This window comes from Astyanax mexicanus, chromosome 1 (genome assembly GCF_023375975.1).
Source record: "Astyanax mexicanus isolate ESR-SI-001 chromosome 1, AstMex3_surface, whole genome shotgun sequence".
Classification (NCBI taxonomy): Eukaryota; Metazoa; Chordata; class Actinopteri; order Characiformes; family Acestrorhamphidae; genus Astyanax; species Astyanax mexicanus.
The window spans coordinates 40,710,001-40,733,698 of record NC_064408.1 but is presented as its reverse complement, the minus strand read 5'-3'; the positions used below and the strand labels follow the sequence as shown (position 1 = coordinate 40,733,698).

Here is a 23,698-nt window from a genome sequence, read left to right as displayed (position 1 = left end):
CACATTCAAGTCACAAAACATTTATTTTATTTGAGTTAATCTGCAGTGTTTTCTTCTTGGTTTGGTTTAGTTTGCTTTAACTTGGTTCATATTATTTCAAAAGTAAGCGAAAAAGTAAATACAGGAAAAGGATCCTGTGTTTTGGACTAGTGCATCTTTCTGCGTATTTTAACATGAAGGTCGGATCACGTTCTAACCACAAACAAACACACTGCCCACTGGACTGACACCATCTGCATTTATCTACAAGTCTTGGTGTGGTGAGGTTGTGTAATTACTGTGTTCACACCTGCCCAAATGTGTCACACCAAGGGTGAAAAGAACCCAGAGTCGGTTTAAACCGGATTAAAAAGTGCAGGTGTGAAAACGTCCTAAAACACGGACTTGCAGACTTTTCGTCTGTGTTACAGCATTGTGTCACAGCTTTCATTCTGCCTCAGGGAAATAAAGCAGACTTTTTACTCACTTCTAGACAGTAAGCTTGGCATGCACACTTCAACAGACACAAACTGAAAGAGAAAACGGCTTAAAAAAAACAGAAAATTGAGACATTTACAAATGGATTACACACAAGCAATAATGTATCAAGATAAATTGCATACTTTTGATAGATTCCACAGAAAAAGAGCCTAAATGTGAAACCCCCTGACCATTGAGTGTATGTGGCATTTAATAAATGCACAATAATGCATAAATAAATAAATAAATAAATAAATAAATAAATAAATAGAACAAAGTGGCATAATTCTTTTGCTATCATTTTTTCAGTCTATGTCAACTATACAAGCAATTTGTCTACTTTTATTGGGCGTTTTAGTTTGCAGAGTAAGAAAGCTAAAGAAACTGGCCTGTTAATAAAATATGAGCCTAGTAAGCAGAGATAATTACTTTAAGTTGTCTAAGGAAGTTAATGCAGTCGGTGGAATTTGGGCAATTAATCAAATATAGTTTAGCAAGCTAGTTTAAATAGCATGCATTAGGCTTGTTTTATTTCGTATCGTATGCAGTAATATCGTCAACATTTTTTTAATATTGTGAACAATATTATACCCTGAAATATCGTGCTCTATCACCCACCCGTAATTATCACATCAGGGTTCTACTTTTGTGCTGTTTTTAGCAAAAGAAAAATTCATATTCATATTCAAATTTATCTCAGTTAGGGGTGTACCATATGATATCTGATGCAAAAATAAAGTTACATTTTTAGTTTATTGCAATAGTGTATTCTTGAAATAATTTTTATTTATTTAGTGTTTCGTCATATTGCCAACATTATCGATGATATCACGAAAATACCATGAAATACTGTAATATTATTTTAGGGCCATATCGTCTACCCCTAGCATGCATTATATTTATATTATTAAGACAAGAAGTAACTTACTACATTTATTTGCAAGTTTTCTAATTTAATAAATTTGACTTTTCCATATTTCTATTTGTCCATCACAGTTACACACAGTGTTTTCAGATCCCATCAAGAAATAACAACCCAATTTTTTATACCAGCAGTAATAAAAGAGTTGCCTATAATTATTATAAACTCTGATCTCAGTTTGGTCATATCGCCCAGCTCTAGACTTTGTGCTTGAACACCAATTTCCAATGTCTCTTCTCTGCAAACTAATGTGTCCAGTCTCACATGATCCCAACCACATTAACGCCAAAATCAAATTTGCACATCTTAAAATAGCCACTTTCCGTGTGACCGAGTGCACAGTGGTGTGTGCTGTGGAGGGCAGTCTGTGTGTGTGTGTGTGTATGTTTGCGTTCCTTCAGAGTGGTATATGTTCCTGTGTTGACTCAAAGAGTTTTTGAAGGCCTTAGAGTGAACTGGAGTGAACAAGCCCTGGACTTTGTGCTTTTCTTCATTTAGGCGTTTACCTCTGCTATAATACAGGGAGAGTGGTGAAAGATTACTGTACCAGTACTTTAACAATACTTTATACCAGGGGTCGGCAATTAAGTTAGGCCGTGGGCCAGATATTTTCCAAAACCATTACATGGTGGGCCACAAAAAAAAAAAAATTCTGTTTTGGAAAATAAAGTGTAATGGGATGGAGTGCTAGTGGAGGCTAGTAGCTCTCCAGCCCAGAGGGTTGTTGAACCCAATTGCAGAACAGCTGATCTCAAAGCAGGTAAACCCAAGAAGAAAGGAAATTATAAACACACCGCTCCTCACGCAGCACTAAACCCGTGTCATCAGGGTCATAGTTCAATGCACTATCGCTGCCCCAGTTGTGAATTGGGACACGGCTGGGGAAAAACGCCCTTATAAGGAGATTGAGAATCCAAGAACGGGTGGAAAAACAAGAATAGGAGCAAAACTAGTCACGCCGAGCGCAACAGAGAGAAAGGGGAGGGATGTAAACAAAAGCTCGCCAGAGAAGCTTTTTATTTATTTATTCATTTATTTAATTATCGTTCATTATAATTGAGGGGTCACCTATTGCTGACCCCTGCTTTATACAGTTTTCTACGTACTTCACGATAAGATTTTTTGTGGACGATACATTTTCCCAGAAATTATTGCGATACATGACATTCTTTTGTAATTTTAAGACTATTAAATGCCACTGTCATAATGATAACAGAATAGTGTAAAAAAGCAATTATACACGGTTTGGGAATTATATACTAATTTCTTCACCTACTTTAGTCCACACTGTGTGTATGGACAGATGATATCACAATTATCAAAAATTTGTTTTATTATCATTTATTGTACGATAAATCGATAATTAAGTTATTGTGACCGGTCTAACTACACATCAGTTATGAAGGGTTTTGCTGGATGACAAACAAAAATATTTATGCTTGTGTTGGAGAGGCTGTTTCTAGAATGATGGATCTCCATTCAGTACTTTTGGGATGAGTTGGGGATGAGGTGATTATTCAAAATCCTGGCCTTATAAATTAAGCTTTTGTCGCTGAATGCCATCAAATCTTCACAGCAATCGTCCAAAATCTAGTAGAAAGCCCTTTTCAATACCCTTGCTTATAGTCTTTAAAGACTCAGTGAATGAGCAGGTGTCCCAATACTTTTGTCCATATTGTATATGCTCTTGTATTTGCTGTGTTGTGTTGCTTTAGAACATTCTTGTGTGAGTTTTGTGTGAAGGCCACACAGAGCAAACGTCGTGAAGAAGAAATCCTTCATTTGTGTCACATCTTTGTGACTCTCTTGCTTTCTGATAACCTCCCTCTATCTCTCTCTCCCTCTCTTTCTCTCTCTCCCTCCTTTTCTCTTGTAGTCACTCGCTCGCTCGCTCTCTGCTGAGTGTGTGCAGGCCTGTGTGCTCACTCTGTTCAGAGTGTTAAAAATGAACAAGTGTTTGTGTGTGTAGGCCCTGCAGGCTCTACAGCTGAGAGAACAAGGCCTCCAGTCTGACCTCAGCGTGTGTGTGTGTGTGTGTGTGTGTGTGTGTGTGTGTGAGTGTGTGTGATGATTTGAATGTAATGATTACTTGTTGGCTCGTTATTTCCACTGCGGTCATTCACTTCAGATTTCACTGGCATGGACATAATCTTGTGATTCCAGACTTTTGAACGTTGGTTAAGACACACACACACACACACGCAGAGTGTGGTACATCTCAGCATGCTTCATATTCCATCATATGGGCCCCTGTGTGTGTGTGTGTGTCCGTACAGTATATTGTTTTTCAATGCTGGCTGTGTGATTTCTGGCCTGCTTTTTGTCGCTGCATTTGCACATTTTTACATCATTATTTTCCCCACAGTAACCTTTAGCTTTATTGATGACGTTCACAGCCGTGGGCTTTGGTCATATTCAGGCTTCCACTGAGATGCCTTTTCTTCTTCTCTTTATCTTTCTATAACTGCAGCTGTGGATATTTTAAATGTTACTTTTACTAAGCATCATTCAGTTAATTGATTAACCTTCCTTACACATATACTGTGCATTGTATGAGCATTATAGTGCATTATAGCGTGCCCTCTATGCTTCATGAAGTGTATTTCAGTCTGTCAGAATGACCATGTAGGAATTATGAAAATTATAGTACACTATAGTGTATCCTCACTGCTTCATGTAGTGTCTTGCAAGCTGTAGGAAATAAACAAGTGGGACATATGAACATTTTTAGCATTATAGAGTGGCCATATTTCTGTTTGTAGTGAAACACAGAGATTATAATGCAGTAAAGAGCTCCCTCTACACTTCCTGTAGTGTATTACAATCTGTCAGAATGACCATGTGGATCATATCAACATTATTATGCAGTATATAGCCCCCTCTACACTTCCTGTAGTGTATTACAGTCTGTCAGACTGATAATTTGGATCACATAAACACTGTAATGCAGTATAGAGCTTCCTCTACACTTCCTGTAGTGTATTACAGTCTGCCAGAATGAGTGTGTAGATCATGTGAACATTATAATGCATATGAGCATTATATAGCATTGGGACATATGAGCATTATGTAGCATTATAGAGTAGGCCTATTTCTTTTTGTAGTGGAATACAGCCTGTCAGAATGACCATGTAAATCATATTAACGTTACAAATCATTGCAGAGCTCCCTCTACACTTCCTGTAGTGTATTACAGTCTGTCAGAATGACCATGTAGCTCATATCAACATTATAATGCATTATAGAGCTCCCTCTACACTTCCTGTAGTGTATTTCAGTCTTTCAGAATTAACATTAGGTGGATCTTATCAATATTATAATGCATTATAGAGCTCCCCCTACGCTTCCTGTAGTGTATAACAGCCTGTCAGACAGATCATTTGGATCATATCAACATTATAGAGCATTGCAGAGCTCCCCCTACACTCCCTGTAGTGTATTGCAGTCTGTCGGACTGATCATTTGGGTCATATAAACATTATAAAGCATTACAGAGCTCAGAAATGGCTTTCTAAACCAAATACCAGCTCTAAGAAATTCACACATATGGACACATGGACTCCTCCACCAAAGAGCCATGGTTCAGTGTACAGTCCTTTGTACAGTTCTGCTCTCGCCTGATTGGTTTATTTCAGGTTCGTGTGTGTTTAGAGATTACACCCTACCAGAGCAACACCACTACAGAGAGAGAGGAAGACAGAAAAGTCGAAAGAGAGAGATAGAGGGATAGTGAGAATAATGGAGATAGAGAGAAAATATAGAAGACAAAATGACAATAAATAAGAAGAATGAAAGAAAAGTAATACATGAAAAAAGAAAGTGTGTGTGTGTGCCTGTGTATGTGTGTGTGCTTGCTTAACACAGCAGCAGTGTGTTTTGTGCATTGGGCACAAAATCTATTTACAGTAGAGGACAGGTATTGTCCGGCTCCTGCGCTTCCTTTCGCTCCCTCCTGAACCGCCCCTCTCTCTGGCATGTGTGTGTGTGTGTGTGTGTGTGTGTGGTGAATCAATAGCTGACAGAATGTGTGTGTGATTTTTTTGCAGTCGTATGGATTTTTAATCTAAACTCGCTGTGCTGCATAATTTGCACGTTAGACACTCTCTTTCACACACATACACACACACTCGCTCACTTCAGGGGACTGTCAGCATGTTGGGGTGGGTGTGTGTGTGTGTTAATGGACTGTGTGTGTGTGTGGATGGTTAATACACTGAGCATGTTGTTGTTTATATTGTAATATTGAGGGGACCCCCTGACCCTGACCCCTCAGCCAGAACCTCACACTGCGGAGTGCCGAGTTAGAGCCCTGGGTGGGGGTGGGGGTGGGAGTTGGGGGGGGGGGGGGCTTTAGAAAGAGCTGAGAATAAGCGCAAGAGAGAGAGAGAATGAGAGTGAAAGAAATATTCCTCTTTTCTCTACTTTTCTAACATTCCCCCACTTCTTTAACTCTTCTTCTTTCCTCAATGGAGTTTGCAGCCATCTCTTCTTTGCTGAACAAGAGAACAATGTTTCTTTTCACTCTAATATTCTTCCTTTTCTTTGTGATCTTTTCCTTTACCTACCTCTCATTCCTCATTCTTTCCCCTATTCCCTTTCCCTTTGCTTTCCTTCACTCTCCTTTTTTATTCTTCCCCTATCATTCTGTCCTTTTAATCCTTTCACCCCACTTCATTTCTTTTTTAAATCATGATAAAATAAATAATAATAATAATAATAATTATATAATAATAACAATAGCAATGATGACATTCTTTGATTTCTATGACGCCTTTCTCACTCCCAAGGTCAGTTTACAGAAACAAGGTGCAATAAATAAATAAATAATCGCCAGAAACAAAGAACAAGATCATAAAAGTGTGAGAGAGAGAGAGAGAGAGAGAGAGAGAGAGAGAGAGAAAGAAACAAAGAATTAAAGACAAGGGGGAAACAAATAGGGGTTAAAAAAGGACAGAAACCCTAATAAAACAAGAACTCGTTGTTGGATCTTTGTTAATAGGTTAAAAACAGATTGAGCAATAATGCTAACAGTCAGCTAACAGTGAATGGAACTCAGTACAGTAGTCACTGCAGTTAGCATGATGTCATTGACGTCATTTAAGGGACAGTCAAGCCGAAATGGAGAATTCACTTCCCGGAACTCCTCAGAACAGAAGAGCTAGATTTCCCTCTCTAAATGCTAATTTGATGTCCATTCACTTTCATTGATTGTTAGCATTGTTAGCATGCCTGACTGAACTATTGCAGTCGGGTTTGGTAGATTTTTCCCGAAGAGCCGTCTTGTCTGAGACTCGCGGTGTGTCATGCTTCTGATTGGCTTGTGACTCAGCTGTTGGGTTATGGCTTTGCTGATTGACTCAGAGTGATTTTAGGTGTGTGTGTATGTGTGTGTGTGTGCGCCTCCAGGCACAAAACCACACCCTTTGGCCTGGTTTTATTAACTCACTCAGCTGGAGTTTTCCCCTCCCATCCCCAACACAAACACACACACACACACACACTCACACACACCGGCTTGGTTTAAGATTAAACTCTTTGCTTTCAGAAACGGTTCAGGTGTGTTTACTCTGCATTTAGCTCCTCCGTTTACTCCACCTGTGCTCGGAAATTACCTTTGGGAATGGCTCAGGAATTCTGTGGAAGGAATGAATAACGCTTTAAAGGGCTGGTATCATGGAAAATTTAACTTATCTTATCATTGTTTAGTTCAAAAATAGAATTTTCAGAGGTCCCACCATAGTACCAGTCCATACATTACACACGTGGATAGCAAGCAACAATAAATTGAGCTCCAATGAGCTTCATTGGCTACCAGTTGCTGCTTGTATCAAATTCTAAGCTCTTACAATCGGCTACAAGCTTACGCTACCTCCCGGCTGCTGCGCTCCTCCAATGAACGTCGCCTCGCTTTACCAAACAAACATTCACACAAAGCAATCCAGACTGTTCTCATACAGAGTTCCCCAATGGTGGAACAAACTACCTTCCACTACCAGATCAGGAGAATCTCTCGCTATCTTTAAGAAACTCCTGAAGACAGAGCTCTTCAAAAAGCACTTACTCTCCTAACACCTCTAACACACTAACTAATTCTAACCTCATTTCCTTCTTCCTCTTCTCTACTCCTCTATCCCATTATTTCCCTTTGACCCCCTTTAGGCCCTGTCTAAAAATGTTTTAACTTTTAACTTCTATTACTTTTGTACTTGACTATTGTAAGTTTCTTTGAACAAAAGGGTCTGCCAAATGTAATGTAATGTAATGTAATGTAATACATATGGAATTCCCTGTTTTTGTAATGTACCATTGTAGTACTTTTTGACATGGTACAGCCATTTACAACATAACAAGACAAGACAACCATGTTTGCCATACTCTATAGTGCAGACACTTAAAAAAAGTGAGGGCACTTGCCTGTAGGGATGGGCAGCTATTGCTGTAGCTCTTGGGCACCAGAAATTGGCTCAAGGGCCCAACAGTGGCAGTTTCCTGGGTCTGAATATCTAAACGACAGCCCTCTCATCAATACTCATTAAGCAGTAAAGGCACATCAACAAAAAAAAAAGATTTTTCTTTAAGAAGGAGAATCTCCATTCAGAATTCTGCATAGTCCAGGTCTAGGCTTAATCCCTGTCTGGGAAAACCAGCTCTGAAAGTTGTCAGTCAGCCAAGACTGTTTTTTCAGTGACTGTGCTTTGATGTTCCAGCAGTGGAAAGGCTAATGTTGCTAACAAGTAATGGAAGCTTACAATGTCCACCAGTTAGCATATGCTAACTTGCTAACTCCATTCCTACATCCTCACACACTCCCCTCAAAGCATGTGGGGTTGTTTAGTTGTCTCTAATAAACCTAATGTTAATGTCCTGAATCCTGATCCTTTTATTTTTACATTTCTTTGTTTCTCTGGGGTTCTGAAGTTCAGTTAGTCACCCCACCCCGCTCTCACACACTCAGACTTGGTGTAAATTGTTCTGACCCCATCCCACCCCCCACTCCTTTGTCCCTGTGTGTGTGTGTCCTGCCCCCCCTGCTGTGTTCAGAGACAGGACATGCCGTGTTACTTTGGGCCACAAAAGGACCCCCTGCTCTTCTCTTCTTTTTCATCTGTCTCCCTCTTTTCCCTCCTTTTCCCTTTCTCACTCATTCCTAGTCTTTTTATACTCTTTCTCTTTTTTTCTCTCTTTTTTTCTTCTCCTCTTCATCTCTCGCAGTGTTTTTATTTATTTTTTTGTTCTTATGTAGTTCTGTGGTAAACCAGAGTGGACAACCACAACTACACACACACACACACCATGTTTCCATGTTTATTGTATTTACATCAGTCTTGCCTTTTGCCCCCCCATGATTGGTGAAGTATGTGGGTTCCCATGGTTTAACCACACACACACACACACACTCTCACACACTCAGTTCCCACATGTGGTTCAGGTTAACCACATCTCACTCTGAACGGACAGAGCAGAGCAGCTGTGGTGTGTGTGTGGGTGTGTGTGTGCGAGAAAGAGAGAGTTGTGAGTGAGTAAGGAGAGTGAGCTCCGGTGGGTTGAAGGTTAAGTGGATGTGATTCTACTGAAACGGCAGAAAAAAAAACACACACACACAGTCAGGCATTTCTAGAACAATGTAAGTCAAAGCACAGGCCTTATAGTACAGTCTGAATCACAGTCAGTGCAGAATCTTGTGTGCTCTAGTGCAGAGTCATTATAGAGGTATTATAGCACAGCATGAATCACAGGAATTCAATACTGTGTCTTTTGGGGCTGTCTGAATCACAGTCATTCCAGAATGTTGTTGTACATTCAAGTACAGAGTGAATAACAGGCTTTCTAGAATGTTGTATGTTATTGCACAACATGAATCAGACACTTCCCAGAATGTTGTAGTGCAGAGTGAATCAGATAAAGGTCTAGAAAAAAGTAAGAGAGCACTTCAGTTTCTCTGATTTTGCTATATATAGATATATGTTTAAGTAAAATGAACATTTTTTTTTTTATTCTATAAACTACAGTTAACATTTCTCCCATATTCCAAATTTGAAGAAAAGGAGAAATGGCTGAAATAACAAAAAAAAAAGACGCAGAGCTTTCAGACCTCAAACAATGCAAAGAAAACAAGTTCATATTTATAAAGTTTTAAGAGTTCAGAAATCAATATTTGGTGGAATAATCCTGGTTTTTAATCACAGTTTTCATTCATTTCTGTCATGTGCTCCTCCACCAGTCTTACACACTGCTTTTGGATAACTTTATTCCACTCCTGGTGCTAAAATTCAAGCAGTTCAGCTTGATTTGATTTGGTTGTGATCATCCATCTTCCTCTTGATTGTATTCCAGAGGTTTTCAATTTGGTAAAATTCAGTGGTCTATTATTTTTTTCCAGAGCTGTACATTCCAGAATGTTGTAGTGCATTCCAGTACAGAGTGAATTACAGTTATTCTAGATTTCTGTGTTATTGTACAGTGTGAATCACACTTTCAAGAATGTTGTGTATTTTAGTACAACTTGAGTTTGACACATTTCAAAATGCTGTGCATTTTATTCTAACACAACGTGAATCCCAGGCATTTAAAAATTGTTATGTATTTTTGTCTAGTCTAAATCACATGTGTTATAGTACAATTTGAATCACAAGCATTTCAGAATGTTATAACTGTTTGTACAGTCTAAATTAAAGGCATTCCAGTACAATTTGAATCACAGGCATTTCAGAATGTTCAGTGTGAGTCCTATGCGTTTCTGAATGTGTCAGAATGTTAATTCATTTTGTGCAGTGTGAATCACAGACATTCCAGTACAGTGTGAATCTACGTTTCTAAATGTGTTTAAAGAAATAAATGTTTTTAATTGGAAGACTATTAAACTGCAACTGCAATATTGCATGTGTGTTCATGAAACACTGACACACACAAAGTCTGGGCTGGGGCAGCATGCTGAGGGTCAGTGCTGGGCTGCTGTGGGGCTGGAGGAAGATGAAAGCGAGGGAGTTGGAGTAAACGACAGTAATCAGTCACTTTTTAGAGGAGGAGAAATTAGCAGCAGGTGGAGGGAAATGACGGGTAGAGGTCAGGGCAAGTGTGTGTGTGTGTGAGAGAGATTGAGAGAGTGAGAAAGAGAGAGATCTGTGTAATTTACACACACAAGCTGCAAAATGTGTAGCTGTCCTGCAATTTTACAGGGGAGGAAAAAAACACGTCTTGATGATCAATATCAAGCACACACACACACACACACACACACACACCTCTGTACCTGTCCTGTGTGTCACCTTTTGTGTTTGCTGTGCACTTTATGGCAGTGTACATTAATCAGAGCATTAGATCATTCGCATTCTGTGTGTGAAACAGTGTCTGACAGTCTTGACCTTGAACATGGAATCACAGACACACACACACACACACATGCACACATGTACACAAACACACACACACACACAAACACACATACATGTACACAAACACACACACACATGCACGTACACATGGGTTTCAGACCATTTAAGTTGGGACAAACAGATGATAAGATGCTGAAATCAAGCAGCAGAACTGCATCTATAAAACATGCTTCTTCTCTTCTCTTCTCTTCTTGCTTTCTTCTCTCTATTTTTCTTGTCTTTTTTCTCTCTTCTCCTTATTTCTCATCTTCTCTTCATTTTTCTTGTCTTCATTTCTCGTCTTCTCTTCTTTTCTCACTTTGTCTTTTTTTGTTTTTCATCTTTTCCCTTTGTTTCTCCTGTTCTAGTTTCCTATTTTCTTCTTATTCCTCATTTTCTCTTCTTTTTCATTTGTTTTTCGTCTTCTCTGCATTTCATTTCTCTTCTTCTTTTCATTTCTTATATTCCCTTCATGTTTCTCATCTCATCTTAGTTTCTTCTCTTTTCTTTGCTTATCTTAGTTACTTGTCCCGTCTTTTGTTCGTTTCTTTAACTCCTCTTCTCTGTTCCTTTACTCCTTCTGTACTTTTGTCTTGTGTCCTTCCTTTTCTCTCTCTCTCTCTCTCTCTCTCTCTCTCTCTCTCTCGCTCTCTCTCTTTCTGCTCAGTCCTTCTTTTGTGGCCTTTGGAGACTGTGTGTGTGTGTATGAAGGACATGTTTTAGAGAGAGGACAGTAAACTTCATGTGGTCAGTCTGATCTGTACAAGGACGACTGAGACATGCAGTAGTTTAATTAAATTTCAGAATAAAGCAGAACAGGAGGTGGAGGCTGAGGCTTCACTCTGGTTTTAGAGCTTTCATCCGTGCACAGACATTTTCAGACGTTTAAATTTTAACAGAAAAGGCAAAAAAGAGTAAAAAAATGAATCAGTCAATCATTTCCATAAAAAAATGTGAAGATTTTGAAAGTTTTTTCATTTTCTGTAGAGTTTGAAAATATGAAGGATTTTTGTGACAGTGATGGAATTTAAAGCCTCTGTGGTGTAAAGAGTTCTTCTAGATATGTTGTGTACAGTTTATTTACTCACAGTAAACCATGCGATGAGAGAACTGATTATTTAAAAGCTCTAGTTTCTTTAATTAATGCGTAATTATTGATAAAACACAGACATTTAGATTCAAACCTTGCATATCCAGGTCTAGTGAAGACAGAATTTCTGTGTTTCATTAAGTCGCATTGCCATAGGTGTATGAAATTTAGCGATGCAGGGAGGACCGATTCCCTATTAATGTCTGTGGATTTAGAATGGGATGTCATTAAAGCTCCTGCAGGTAGGATATGTGTGTCTCAGGACTTTTTCTGTGTGTGTATGAATGCATGTTAAGATTGTACAGCAAATTCTTGTTTTCCTTGTTTTCCTGTAAAAAATAATGATTCCAGATCATTATTTGGTTTGAAACAAGTGTGTGTGTGTGTGTGTGTGTGTGTGTTGCTAATTTTCTCTTCATTTCTCATCTTCTCTTCTTTTTTCTTTGTTTTTCATCTTCTCTTCTCTTCATTTCTTGTCTTCTTTTCATTTGTTCTATTCTCTTTATTTCTCATCACATCTTAGTTTCTTCTTATTTCTTTGCTTATCTTAGTTACTTGTCACGTCTTCTTTTCGTTTCTTATATCTTCTCTTTTCTATTCCTTTACTCATGTTTTCTGTTCTTTTCCTTCTTTTTGTCTTTGTCTTCTTTTTTTTTGTGTGTGTGTGTGTGTGTGTGTATGTGTGTGTGTGTGTATAAAGCCTTACTCCTTCTTTTCATCGTCTGTTTTTCCTCATCCTCAGGGCTGTGATTCACATGTGTACCTACAGCGTCTAATGAATGAGCTTGAATCCACATCACATGCTGACAGCACTTTACCAAGAGCTACACACACACACACACACACACACACACACACACACGACTGCTGATTCACTTCAGTGCAGCCCACTTATTTACCCCCCCCCCCACTCTCTGATTAGCATCAGAGTTGAACTGCCTGCTAGTGGCTATATGATTTGAGACGTGTGTGTTTGTGTGTGTGCGTGTGTGTGTGTGTGTGTGTGTTTTCTGAAGAAATGACTTGCTTTCTGCTCATCACTGTTTGGTTGATCCAGTGGAGTTCAGAGACAACCTTCTCTTAGCCCTGGCCCATAATTAGCGTGTATGTGTGTGTGTGTGTGTGTGTGTGTGTGTGCTGATGTGTCTTGGCAGGGTTTTAATTGTGAGTTGGTGGAGGCTGTGCTCTGACAGCCTGTCTTAATGAGGACGCTGTCAGAGATGCTAGTTTGATACGGGGTGACACCGCCCACACAGTTTGTGTGTGTGTGTGTGTCTGTGTGGAGGTGTTTGAGGGTGTGTGTGCGTGTGTGTGTTTGTTTGTAGTTTTATTTTTTGTGTCTTCACAATTTTTTTTGTGTCTGTGTTCCAGCTGAACGTTGTATTGTGTGTGTTTAGTGCCTGGTTGGTATGAAACTGTCACTGATGTCAATAAATGGAGATAATAATGTGGACAAGTGCCATTATCATTCCCAGTTTTATAGTGTATTTCCATACAGTAATATGCAAAACAAAACTTTCATTTCTTGGATTCGAATTGTATCCAGTGTTTCTGTGGTATTTATTAGCCCTATCTGGAGGGGATAAGTTTCTCAGGTGGTCCTGGGATCATTTTCTCTTTTATGAGGGTTCCTCTGTGATTGTATTCCTGTCCAGTTTGTGTTTTTCGTAGACATCCTCTGAGAAAATTACAGATTAAATTACCTGCTTTTTTTCCGCTGAACTCCGTGGTCGTCCGGTAATTTTAGTCCCATCTGGAGTCATAAGTCTGAGTTTCGTCTCCTTGTGTTTAATATAGTAGCTATTTGTCCACTGCTACACACTGTAATTACACATTTCCACGAAGATCCATGTAAACACTACAGCGAGTGGAGAAGGAGGAGCTACTGAACGCGATGTCATGTGACCAAGAAAGCCTGTTTTTTCAATTGCAGAGAAAACAAGTTTTATCACTGAGTATCACACTGAGTGTGATATATTTTTCACAGACGTCCCCCTGAGAAACTAATCCCTTCTGGGTAGGGCTATTGTTTCGGTGGTATCTAGTGTATCTGTGGTATCCTCTGGTTCCATGGTACCTTAGTGTTTTATGGTGCCTCCCACACTTTAGTAGCCTTAATCTGAAACTCATTCTCTGAGCACTGATTTTTCCCTTCCACAGAAATACCTTTCATCTCACATATTCAGGAAATAGTTATATATTAGTAATAATTAAAGTTAGGAATTTGATGAATAAGTGACTTTTTCTTTTAGTTCAATCTTACTTTTAATATATATTGATCATGCTCTAGTAGATGTGTGTACATTTGTAATCCAGTCAAGCATCACTTTGTCTTTGCTGTGTGTGTGTGTGTGCTCATCTTTGATGTATAGCAAAATTGTTTTAACTTGAGTGACAGAGGCTGTCCTGTCACCTTCCTGCAGGCTAGGAAAGGAAGTGTGTAGGGATTGCGGGAATTAACCAGCTTTCGGACACACACTCTTCTATCTTCCGTTCTCGCTTGTTCTTTCTTTCTCTCTGTTCGCTCTGTCTCTCTCTCTCTCACACTCCCCAGTGCTTGTTATGAAGACCGCTGTCGTGTGTCAGCGCCTGACCTTGAGGCCTCTCGTCTTGTTATAAAGAGAAAAGAACAAATGGAATCTTTCCTTTACTTTCATTAGGAATCACCAGGGCAGCTTGCTGGCTGCTTTAGTAGATTCAATAGTGGATTGGTGTCTAACTGCACAGCTGGAGCGTCTCTGGACAAAAGTATTGGGACACCTGCATATTTATTGTTCCTTTCAAGATAAGGGGTATTAAAAAGAATTTATTCTACTGGGACGGGAGTGTTATTGAGGTCAGGATGTTGGATGATGATCACCATCCCACCTCATCTCCCTGCCTCCCATCAACTCCACAGTTCACCACAAAGTACATCTGGCATTAGTTAAGGTATCAAATGGTGCCTATTTTACCAGCAAAACTTTTGCATTAGGCCTAGACAAGCTGCATGCATTGACTTATGCATGACTTTCATTATTGTAAGTCGCTTTGGACAAAAGCGTCTTCCAAATGTAATGTAATGCATTCTCAGGGTTCCTCAGTGTAGCTCTGTTGGGCGGCATTAGCTGCTAATCGCGGCTAGCACTAGCTAGTGCCAGCTTTAGTGGAAATCTGGAAATCTATGCTTACTGTAAATAAACGGAATCACTTTACTCACCCAAATAAACAGTTTTCAGGAGAGAAATCTGTGTAGATCCAGCACTCGTTTAAAAAAAGTTTTTTTTTTTAAGAATTACAGTTTTGTTAGGGGCAAGACCTGCTGCATTAGAAGGGAAACATTGCGACACCCCTGTTATCTGGTGCACTTTGTAGTGCAAAAAATAATACAACAATTGGGTACCTTTTTAAAATAAGACTACCTTTATAAAGGGTTTATAAATGGTTTACTAATTAGGTTGTTAATGCCTTAAAAATCTTTAATAATCAGTTATAGCACATATGTAGAAAGGGCAACAATGACCTGTTGTTTGTTAAATAGTGAACCCACAGCCATCTATATTGTTGCCCTTTCGATGTATGTGTTATAACTGATTTTTAATGATTTTTAAGGCATTTACAACCTTATAAGTAACCATTAATAAACTAATTGCAAACCATTTATAAACCCTTTATAAAGGTAGTCTTATTTTAAAGTGGTACCAGAAATAGTTTTCTTTAAAAGGGTATTATTGCTTTGTTGCTATGCTATTCTATTAGCATAATGTTCTATACGATGCAGGAATACTTCACTAATTTGCAGTATACTCTAGTATAGTCGTCTATTACAGACTGATTGAAAGGATTGTGTTTTTTTGCAAATAGTCTTGTATATGTGTGTTTTTAAATTAATTCAGTGTATGTGCTGTGTGTTCTGAAGCACAGCATGCACTCTCTGCTTGTTGTCTTGTCTGTGGTGAATCTCTTCAATATCCAACGTCATCCGACAGTTAATCAGAGTTTTGCTGAGAGCAGGATCCTTTAATAAAAGCCTGCGATTTAATAAAGCCTGAAGACACCACCAGCCACAACACACTCGCTCGCTCGCACGCACACACACAAACTCCCGCGCTTGCTTTTATCAAATTCCGACTTGTTAAAAGGAGAGTGATGGAGAAAACTGAATGAGGAGAGTGTTTTGTGCAGGTTAAAGAGCTTCGGGGTGCGGGGGGTGGTGGTGGTGGTGAGGGGGGGGGGGCTTATGCGTATTGTCTCATGTTTTACTTTGATCCATTTAGATGCATCTGAATGCGCGGCGTGCTCCCAACAAGGTCTACGCCACAGAATATCCATTTGCAGACAAAAGTGCGCGCGTGTGCTGTAGAGCTGTAGAGCTGTAGAGCTCTGCTCGTCCACTCAGGAACCTTTTCCGGTCTTATCCGCTGCACGAGTGCAGGGTTAACTCACAAGTGTGGAGTGGAGGTAATAGCGTGGAGGTACCACACACACACACACACACACACACACGCTCTCACTCACACACTTTGAATTTATGATCAGTTTCAGAGCTGTATGATGAGCTGTGCAATCCAGTGCTCGGATGCTTAGTGAGAACGGATACTGTGATGATCCGTAAGGTACAGTAGATACAAAGTCGTACAGTCTGCTCTGTATCTGTGGGGAGAGCAGGACCACATGATTTTAAAGTTGCATTTCTTTTTTTAAGATGCAGTACTGAGGTAATTTCAATGGTTAAAATGTTAGAATGTAATGATATGATAAATTGATAATTGATAAAAAAGTGTGTAGTTGCAGTTTCTAAGTAGAGTAGTGTTATCGTATCTTTAGAGCTGGGCAATATATTGCTATTTTATCGCATGATGATACATGTTCTAATTGTATATACTTTAAATACTTTAAATAATAGGCATATCAAGGATCTTATCAGTGACTAAGGAACACTGACCCAACTGTACATTTTTTTTACAATTACAAGGAGTAAGGCTGGGAGGATAATTAAGATAACCAATTACTGTTTTAATACAGTTTTTCATATGATATAATCGAGATTGTACGTCTTCACATATAGAAGCTTCCAGAATGAGTCTCAGTAGATATGAACATTTACTACAGTCAGAAACCTGTAAAAACGTATTTACATGGCAGTGATTTTCATATTTGACACTTTTTTTTGACGTGTAAGTTTATGTAAGGGAGCTGCTTACTAAAATAAATAAATGAAATATGAATTAAATGTAAAGAAGACAATAGCTGGCACATAACTTTAAATGACTTTAAAAATAAAAATAAAAATGAGTGAGAAATAAAAATCTAAATCCTTTATGTATCTGAAAATTTCTCATGTATTTGAAAAAGGTAAGAAATAAGGAAAAAGATGGGGAATATTAAAAAAAATCTTGTTTAATTAGACAATGTGCATCAAAAAGTGAATGTAAATCACTGCACTATTCATGAAAGGGTATTTGAATAGCAGAATAGCAGAATCTGCCCCTGCTGACTGTTGTGCATTTTGCACATTAAATACTGTATATATTTAATCAATATATCATAAAATATAGTGATTTACTAATTTTACTGAATCCCTCCGCTCTAGTAGAATGTGATTATGTACACTAAAGGAGAGGACTATACTGACTATATCGAGATCAGAATAAAATGGTATAATTATATTGAATGAATTGCAATATAAATTTTGCCTATATTGCCCAGTCCTCCGCATTGTCACAAATTTTCTTAGCCTATCGTCAGAATTATTTTTTAAGCACATAGAGGATATCATTTTTGCTTAAAGTCCACTGAACAATTTGCACATCTTGAAAAAAAAATATTAAAGAAAAATAAAGAAAAGTTGAAAAAGGGAAATATGATGTCTGGTAGAGGTTCTGCTCGTCAGTTTCAGTGAATGTTAGATTAATTTTCGAGCCCAATTTGAGATGATTTAGACATTTAACGATACAGTATCACTACCAATAACTGACTACAGCATTATGAATATTATAGTTAGTTGTACTAAAAGGAAAGTGTATGTTGAAGCTCTACAGCTTTTCATCTGCATGAGCGCAGGGTTAACTCGCAATAGTGGAGTGAAGGTAACAGTGAGTGAGTGTGCGCGCACGTGTGTGTGTGTGTGTGTGTGTGTGAGCCTCACACACTCTGAATTTTAAACAGTAATCTGTAGCCTCTCGCCCATCTCACGCACCCTTTCTCTTCACAACCAGCGGCACATTTTCATTTGAATTACCGTGGAATTGTTAGCGCCTCCTGACATCCCTGAAGTTTTGACTCCATTTGAAAGTGAAGGGGAAGCGGGCACAACAGAACAATCACTCAGCTCAGAGCGCCGCCAAAAGCGCCAAAAGTTTGAGGACACCTTGTCGTCTGAGTAATTTGTCTGAGATTGAATATTCCATTAAGTACACAACATTTCTCGAGGAGGTAACGAAGCCGCGTGCTAAAGCCGTGAGTGTATTGATCTTCAGCACTCAGCATCATCTTCATCCAAGTGCCTTCCTCGAAGCGAGGGCCAGGTTGTGTCTGTATAACGATTGGACAATTTTCTGTTCTAAACTGTTGTTAGAAGCACATATTGAAACACAAAGTTGTTATAAAGCCATTCATAGTAAACGCAGTTTGTAGTAGTGCAGGCTGAAGCTCTGCTCTGCGGCAGTTTGAAACAGTTCACTATTGTAGCTTTTAAAGTAGTCAGGGCTGCAACAACTTATCGATTAAATTAATAAATTAATAAAATAGTTGGCAACTGAGGCTCAGAGTGGTCCAGTGGGCCACTATGATTAGGAGATCGCTGGTTCGAATCCCGCTCATGTAGCTTGCCATCGGCTGCCGCAGCTCTGAGAGAGCACAAATAGCCGTGCTCTCTCTGGGTGGGTAGATGGCGCTCTCTCCTCTCTCCCCACATCAGTCCAACTCTATGTCCTCCAAGCTCTCTTTGATGCTACTCGGTAATGCTGCATCAGCAGCAGTTTCAAAAAAAGTGCTGACTGACTTCTCATGTATCAGAGGAGGCATGTGCTAGTCTTCACCCTCCTGGTGTTGTGGCATCACTAGTGATAGTGAAATGAGTTGGAAACTATGTTAATAATTTATAAGTTGGCTATACATTATTATAGCGAACAAGTTATAGCGAACAAGCCAAACTAATATTAGCGACAAGTTTTATTTATCCTCTCTCTCAGTGTTACTAAAGCCTGCTAGAGTTGTTAAACAAGGCATGTCTCATTTTTTGTGAATTTTTATCTCACTTACATTTAGCCAGTTTTCCATTCCACCTTAAATGCACCTTAAGTGGCAGTTACATTTAATCGGCAGATTAAGCAATTATCAAAATAATTGTTAGTTGCAGCTCTAAAAGTAGTAAAAGTAGTGAAGTGTTTGACTGAATACAGAACACTTTAATTAGTAAAGCTTCAGTTCATTTGGCAAGATTTTCCAAGTTACATAAACTATAATCGCCTAAATGTATTTTTATGTTGCTTTAAAAAAAAGGAACAGATACAAAACCACAATTTAAAAATAATAATCAAACACCAAATATCTTTAAATTTCATTCTGACATCCCCATTAAAGTACAATATGATGACCGAACAATGAATGTCATTGTTCGATGTAAATTATTGAGTCTTTTCACTTACTTGTCCAAACACGGTTGCCAAATATGCAGTGCATCCCTATTTTAAAGTAATGCATTCGACAGAAATCGCTGAGGCACTTAACCAGAATGTAATGGTTCCCCTTAACTGTAACAAGAATCCACAAACTGTATGAGCACGAGCAAAAGTAAGAGGCTACAGCTGTGAAGAGATGAAACACTGACTGTAAATATTTCATATATGATCTACAGTATACAGTTAATGGATTTGAACATGCAACCACTGTTGCTTTTACTGATTGTTAATAATGATAATAACAAAGCAATGATATTAATTCTCAATGAACTATACAAACATGCAATTTACTACCCCCATCACAACAATATTATATGCTGTTTTTTTCAGTTTTGCATTTTTTGCATGAGCGTTGAAAATAACATGTTATTCCATTGCAAAACTGACAATTGAAACATGCTCATCTGTATGAAAGCGTTTAAAAGCTAGATGTCCTCCAGCTTCTGATGGGCTTTTAATTTTATTCAGGGTCAAGAGATCAGGAGTGAGAAGATGGTTTTATGAAAAAAAATCATTTGAATGAAACCTGATTGTGTGATTCTCCATTAAGGGAACCAGATTATGCTAAAAGGAGCTGCGTTTTTATCACGTAAAACAGCTGTTCTCTCAGACAGACAGTAATGACTTCGACCAGAGGGTTCAGACGGAGAGGGAGACAGCGGAGAGAGGGAGGGAGAGTATCGTGCAGTCGGTACGAGTGCAGAAGTGCTTGTGGGATTGAGCTGTGGGACTGGGATCATGGTGGGGTTAATAACCAGGTTAGCGGTCAGCGCTTAGTCTCCGAAACGGCTGCGGCAGCACGGCGGGCCTTAGAGAATAGCCCCCTGGACAGGACAATGGCTACTGTTAGCTTAGCGGCTCGCTAAAGCCTCTAAAGTGCCGCTCGAGTTAATATTCCACTGGGAGTGGAAAAAAAATCACATGAAATGATCCCTTACTGTGCTTTCTGCTGAGTTTCCCTCTCTTTTCTGTTTCATTTTGCGAATTTTTATTATACGCATAGCAAAAGTTGTGTTTTTAAACAGTTTTAAACAAGTTTTAAAGTCATAAGACAGTTATAAGACAGTTTCAGAACTAGTATTAGTAGAGATGGGTTGCAACTAATGATTATATTGGTAGTTGACTAATCTGATAATCCAATTAGTCGATTAATCAGCGATTATTTCTGCCACACCCACCATCTCTGCTTCCTGTGGGTACAGCTCCTGTTTCTAGTTTTCTCTATCACTTTAAATAAACAATAGAAACAATGCTGTTAAATGTCTAGACAATTTTTAATGCCTTTTAAATGTCGAAAAAGTGCTGCTTTTTTGAGAGTAAAAAATGTAATCTGTTGGGCACTGAGGGCACTGAGCTAGGGCTGCTACGATATATTGTTTAAGCATCGTCATCGCGATGTGCGCAATGTAATGATCGAATGACGCAATCTGCGAGATGTGCGCATGCGTGATAGTCACATCGCAGGAGTAAACGCGAGGTGTGACATCCAGTTTTTCATCCCAGAAAAACGCTCTTATTTACCTTTTAAAAAGCCATTCAAATGCCTGATTAAAGGGCCGATTACTGTTGTTTTGCTGTTTTCCTTGGGTTTTAAGTGCTCGGCGTTGACTCAGCTCTTGGTCGGTTTGCACGCAGGACTGCATGCGTTTGGGGGAGGGGCTGGTGCCCTGCATTGGTTAATACCACAATATATATCGCCAAAAAAAAACAAAATATTACGATGTAAAAATTTTCCAATATCCTGCAGCCCTAGCGTGAGCCCAGTACACTTTTCTCATTGTGTTTCAGTGCCCATTACTTGGTTTAGTGGGAGTAATTGGCGATTAATTGACAATGAACATTTGGAGTCGACAGTTTTTTTATAATCAACATTATTGTTGATTATATCGGCTAATCGTCGCAGCCCTACAGTATAGGTCTATGACTTTTGCAACTATCCACTTAAGGACTGCAGCAGTGGACTGTTGGATATGTGTGTGGGTCTTTGAGGTTTGTGATTTGAGTCAATTCTAGCCAGACACCGCCAGACACCATCATTACCACCTACTGTACTGTCCACTGTGGGTAGTAATGCCTTACATGATATTCCCCTACACTTCCTGTAGTGTATTACAGTCTGTCAGAATGAGAGTGTGGAACTCTCTCTTTTTCTTTCTTTGTCGTTCTCTCTCTCTCTCTCTCTCTCTCTCTCTCTCTCTCTCTCTCCCCCTCCTCCTGCCCCCCCTCCCCTATTGATTGTGTTCTTTGTGTGCCTGTGGCGAGGGATGGAAATGGAGAGTGAAGGGGATTTACGGGCAGACAGGTCTAAAATGTCAAGCGTTTAGCGTAATCCTGCGCAGGATTTAGGGTTTTATTAAACAGCGTAATGAGGGATGCCCACGCTACCTGTTGTTTGCTCCACCTCCACACATCCACACATCCACACACCACGCTGTTGTTTATAAGTGAAGCTGTTATTGGAGATTTCTTGCGTGTGTGTCTGTGTGTGAGAGAGAAAGCTGTTCAAAAGTAAAAATGTGTGTGTGTGTGGGAATGTATGTGTGTTGAGGTCTTTGTTATTATATGGTCATTCTTTTTTCCTGTTCTCTATTTCTTGCACTTTTTCTCCCATCTTTCTTTCTTTTTTCTCTCCTCCTCTTATCTCTCTCTGTCTCTCTCACTCTTTCTCTCTCTGTCTCTCTCTCTCTCTCTCTCTCTTTGGTCATGTAAGGGCCAGCAGCCATATTGAATGACCTCCTTCTCCTCTCCGTCCTGACGATGACATCAGTGTGGACTCTTGGCCATCTTGTCTCTGTGTGTGTGTATGTGTGTGAGTGTGTGTGTGTGTTTTCTGGAAAACACTTTGACCCAGTTTTAGAGATCATTAATTGCTGATTTTCTTTGTCTTTGTAAAACAACTAGATTAATGTAAAATGACGTATTACATTCATATGTACATATAATATCATAATGACAGGAAGTTGGCAACCCGAATATTATGTATGTCTATTAAAAGTGTCCACATAAAGAATGCCTCACAAACACACACAAGACTGGTGATTTTAAACTTAAACTGTTTATTGATCTGGTTAAAAATATATGTTGTAACTGCATATTGATGCTACATGCAGTGTAATAAACTATGCATGTATCCAACCATCGTATATATCGGGGCGCATGTGACTCCAACATCTTGACTCTATATAAAAACAAGTCTGTCTGTGTGTGCGTGTGTGTGTGTGTGTGCGTGATGGTGGAGTTTGGTAGGAAGGTGTGTGTGTGTGTATGCTGGGCAGAGGGTTTGTACCATATGGGATTCAGAGCTGGAGGTGCTGAACAGGGGGTTTATCCAGATGGACTCTCTCGTCCCCTAGTCTCCTCTTGTCCAGACAACAAATGTGGGAATGTCACATTCATTTCTGCTGGCCTCAATGCTTGTGTACACACACGCACACACACACACACACACACACACACACACACACACAGTACAACCTCATCTGGCTTGCTGAGTTTAATTCTGTAACTTGTTTTAAGTGTGAACAGTAAATGTTACCCACTTCAAGAGGAGATCTGTGATCATCACTCCATTAACTCTAAATTAGCTCAGCCCAATGTGCCTTTTTTAGCCCGTTGTATTTTTTCTTAGCTTTAACAGTTCAAGTTTTAACCTTTTTTACCTTTAACAGTTCATGTTTTAGTGTTTTTTACCAGTTTTTATCAGTTCAGGTCTTAGCCTTATTTTTGTTTTACCAGTTCAGGGTCAACTTTTGTTTATTTACCAGAACAATTTAAGGCTTTTTGTAGCTTTAAAAGTTAAGATTTTTGTGTTTTTAAGCTTTATCAGTTCAGGTTTTAGCCTTTTTAGCCTTATCAGTTCATTTTTTAGCCTTTTTTATTTAACAGAGAAAATTTAGACCTTTTTTTTAGCTTTAACAGTTTACATTTTAACTTTTTTTTGCTTGAACTGTTCAGATTTTAGCTCTTTTTTTTTAGCTTTAACAGTTCAGATTTTAGCTCTTTTTTTTAGCTTTAACAGTTCAAGTTTTAGTTTTTTTTTAGCTTTAACAGTTCAGGTTTTGCTTGTTTTAGCTTTAACAGTGCAGGTTTTAGCCTTTTTTTTAGCCATAACAGTTCAGGTTTTAGGCTTTTTTGTCTTAAACAGTACAGGTGTTAGCTTTAACAGTTCCATTTTTAGCTTTTAATTACCTTTAAC

The 23,698-nt window shown here is 39.0% G+C and overlaps 1 protein-coding gene across 17 annotated transcripts in view; it reads left to right on the top strand.

Moving 5' to 3' along the window:
• The window catches only part of ptprk (protein tyrosine phosphatase receptor type K), a 206,385-nt gene that overhangs the window by 3,985 nt on the left and 178,702 nt on the right, over positions 1-23,698 (top strand). The gene's annotated exons all lie outside the window — the stretch shown is intronic.